A 4,516-nucleotide genomic window follows, 5' to 3' on the forward strand; every position below is an offset into this window, starting at 1 on the left:
ATTGATTATAATTAAACGGAAAGTCATTCAGCACTACCATGCTTATGACTCACTCAGTTGCGCGATATACGTCTACATCTTGGCCATTCTGAAACCTCCCACAGTGATCAGAGGTTTCCCCGGGGTTTTGAGTTTTCACTATTAAGGCTGCTTTTGCAGGCTTTGTGAGTGCTTCAGCCAAAGAATGAGTATAAGAACTGGACGTAGCCATCGTGACAACATCCATTGGTTTGTTGACTACTGGTTTGAAGGCTTGAGTTTACGGCGAAGGGTAAAGGTCAAAAATAAAGGCTACTGAGAAGTCATTGGAGGCTACACTCTCGCTGAAGCCAGCTACAGACGTGTTTGTCGATGAGCCAAGCGCTAGTAACCAAGAGGCTCATTGTGGGAGCCGGTTTGCAGATGTATGCAGACGATACAGTCCTGTATGTATCTGGTAGAACCACTCTGTCAGTTTCCAGAAAACTTTCATATCATTTACAGTCCATAGCAACTTGGTTTGAGAGCTCATGTCTCACACTTAATATCAAGAAAACTGTGTCTGTTTGCTTTTCTTTCAAAGCTTGGTCCTCCTCTGAAGCCAATGAGTTAAACCTGAAGATTAATGGACAATGTATTGAGCAGGCTCCAGAAGTAAAATATCTCGGCCTTGTATTAGATTCCCACCGAAAATTTGATAAGCATGTGAAAACGGTAAGCAGAATCGCAAAAGCAATCAGAGACTGTCTACCATTCCACGCTGCTAATAGCTTTATGCATTCTATGATTTTTTCACATCTAAGTTATTGTGTAACCTCCTGGTCACAAGCAGCATCTTCAACAATCAAGCCTCTGATGATGATACATAATAAAGCCATAAAGATTTTAGCCAGAAGGCCGATAAGATCACATCACTGTGATGTTCTAAAAAAATTCAATATGTTAAGTTTTGATAATTTTATTAAATTTGCTAATCTAAAACTCGTCCATAAATGCTTACATCATCAGGCTCCTCAGGTGCTCAGTGACCTCGTGGTGCCACTGAGACTATCAGGCTCTATAACACATGGAGCATCTAATGGAGATTGTAAGGTGCCCTTTCGTAAGTTATCACTTGGACGAAGCGCTTTTTCTGTTCAGGGGATCAATATGTGGAATGCCTTATGCCCCTGCAGAGCTCAAACTGGACCCGGACCGGGAGCATTTTAAACTCAGACTGAAACAGTTTTTGAAGAGGGCTCTGTCTTGTAATCATGTATGATTTTGTGCTCCCTGTTTTACATTAAGTTTTATTGGAGGAGTGTATTTTGTATCCTGTATTGTAATATCTGTCTTATTGCTGTTGAGTCTGCCTTGTACTGTCTCTTGTGTATTTGTTGTTGATTTCATGTATTTTAAAGACCCATCTAGGGACGGGCATTGCAAATTAGCCAAGGCTATAAATGCTGTAGTGTGTGGCATCGGTTTACTTGCTTCATACTTGTCCCTATACAAATAAACATTAAAACAAGCTTTAACTCTTTCAGCAATCTTGGTGCTAATGCTAGCACCCCACTCGATCAGTCAGTGGCTTGGCTAGTCAGTAACTTCCTCACATGGATACCACAATGCGGAAGTCACAACCTGTACTTACCCAATGTGTACATCCTGCTTGAGAAGACTGTGCATGTGCAAGTCTCAAAAGATATGATAAAGACAGGATATGTCTCTCTCATTACGGTGCATTCCAGAGAGGTTAATACTTGTTTTAGAGAAGTGTTAATGACGTTCTGAATTAATAGCGCAGATGATGGAAGTAGCTAATGAGTGAGATATCTCTCTTTGTTCTCATCAGTGAGACTTTCACATGCACTCTTGTGATCAGGCAGGCTATGGATCAGGTAGCTACTTCTGCTAGCCTAAACATGATAGTTAGTATCCTTGGAAGCTAAGGATGCAGTGGGTTTCTAGTTTAGACCCACGAGTTACTGCCTTAGGTGAATGAATTGTCGGATTCCCAACAGCAGCCTACCAGTTACCAGCGCTGACCAGATACTCTTCAGATAGCCATCTTCCTTAAGAGTCCCAGATAATCATTTTAATGATCTTCCTGCAGTTTTAGACACAGCTGGTCCTGATGATCCTGCAGCTCTTGCCATGTCTGTTCCCAGAATGTTTTGTCATGTAGTCGTATGGTCTCCTTACCTGCTGTCCACCATCATACTGGCACTAATATACAGGGAGCAGAGAAGAGGTAAGGTCTAATCACCCAGACGTTTTTTTAGGTAGCTTCCATTTTTCTGTTTTGTTCAATCATGCTCTCTTTTCCTCTTCGTCACGTTGCAGCTACTCAGCTTGCTGGAGAGGACCGAAGCCATCATGTTATCATGGAGGTGGATTAGATGACAAGATCGCACATAGATTATAAATATTTTAACTTTGTTTGTCATTGTTTGTATTTTTTTATTTTGTGCTCATAAAAGAATAAAGTTTGTTTTATCATTGTCATTGTGCTTCCCGATAATTAAGCAACTGCAAAGATGGCCGATAGTGACAGTTTGAAGGGACTTCAGGTCATATTTCAAAGTTAAAACAAAGTTCAAGGTTAGCTGACAGCAAAGCCACAACAGCTTAAGTTAGCATTCAACAAACTCCTTATTGCTCCTCATTACGATTAGCTAGCTAACATAATGAGCTAGGAATTTACACTTTTACTATCCTAAAATGTAACACTATCAAACTCTAATGCTAGCTAAGAAGAGGGTAAATGCTAGCATTGGCTAATGACAAATATTTACCCTGTTTTACCCTGTAGTATGGCCTGATGTCAACTCTTTGAGCATCATACAGCATCTGGCCCAAATAAAACAAACCAAAAGAAAACATAAAGAAATGTGAGTAAAGGAACAAACATACCTAATCATGGCATTACAAGATGATGGGACGTATCACATTTATGTGTAAGAATGTACCATTTTTTTTATTAACAGCTGTTCGAGCGTAAATAATACCTAACCAAACCCCTAGTCACTAACTAGCATCTATTAGCATGCTATCACACTAAAACTAAGAGGCAGCTCGTGTCTATTTTACCAGGTAATTATCAGCATGTTCACATTGTTGTGAGCATATTAGCATAGCCACTTCTGGACTAAGCACAAGGAACTGCTGTCTGAATGAATACAGGCTAACAGAGCTGTTAGCATGGATGCAGACTCACAGTGTTCCATGATAGATCTACACCTGCTGTTGCATTCTGTTTAACTGATAAAATATCTTTAGTCCACGAAGTGTTATTCTTTTGTATCACTCAAATGTAACTGGGACACAAGTTTGAATTGGTGAATGGACTTCCCCTTTTCAGGTGAAAGCTCCAGTTTCCCAGCTGTATTTGAATGTACCATGTACCCCGATGAGCTGTCCGTGGTGCTGAATTCCCTGAAACCCCTGAATGTCTCTCCTCTCGCTTCTCGCTTAATACTATTCAGATGTTCCGTCTCGTGCCGTCACGTTTATTCACGTGAGCATAATATTACTTCTGTTATTGATCTCCGAAAGCGGCACGAGAACAGAGCCGAATGTCTCGTGCTCCGGAACGACGGAGGGAGGAGGGCAACGCGGTAACGTCACAAAAAACGTGACGCTCCCTCCCTGCCGAAGATCGTTTATGCTTGACAGATGGAGACAGGCAGAAGGCTAGTCCTGGAGAAAACCTTATTTTAACATTGGATCAAAGTAATGCTATGCTATGCTAATGTTTCACATATGTTTATCTTAAGATCTACTTTAATGAGTATGTTACATTTAATGCTGTAGATGATTATAGTCTGTTTGTTTTCTCTACATCAGTGCTTCATACCAAGTAACTTTAATCTAAAAAGTCAGAAAAACAAGCAAATCCAAGGGAGGTTCAATAGTTTATTTAGCTTAAATAGTTTATTTAGGCTTAAGAAGTAGGTGGATTTTCTAGTTTAGAAGCCTTAACTGTTTACCTAAAGCTACTTATGTAAACACTTCCAACACTTCCTTGATTCCCCTGATGCGCCTACAGGCTGCAGACACTGGAGTTGTTTTTACTTAAAGTGATACTTTAGTAAATTAGGTTTGTTAAAAGGCTATCACACTTCCCAAAACTAAATGATAGTGTGAACCGATTGTACTGTAGGTGTACACACTGAGGGACACACAATACAATTATTAGCCTAAGTCTTTTCTTTTCTTTTCTATTGGAAACAAGAAACACATACAAATACACAAAACTTTTTTTTGTTTTTGTAATATAATGTTGAAATATTTGCAAATATCAATTCAATAATCCGTACTTTGACATTGTTTATATTTAATTAATCGATGTTGTTTTCCATATTTATCATATTGTGATAAGATTGTTAATTTTAACAAACTTTCCGGCCAAAAAATCTTTTCCAAAAGATCTTTGAATCTTTTAATTGAATATCCATTTTAGCAATAGACGATCTCTCTCTCTCTCTCTCACTCTCTCTCTATCTCTCTTTCTCTCTCTCTCTCTCAGTCAAACTGAAAATAGATCCAGCTGGGT

The sequence above is a fragment of the Semicossyphus pulcher genome, unplaced genomic scaffold (genome assembly GCF_022749685.1).
Source record: "Semicossyphus pulcher isolate SPU_LCO1_2020_fin unplaced genomic scaffold, fSemPul1.0.p SCAF_21, whole genome shotgun sequence".
NCBI lineage: Eukaryota > Metazoa > Chordata > Actinopteri > Labriformes > Labridae > Semicossyphus > Semicossyphus pulcher.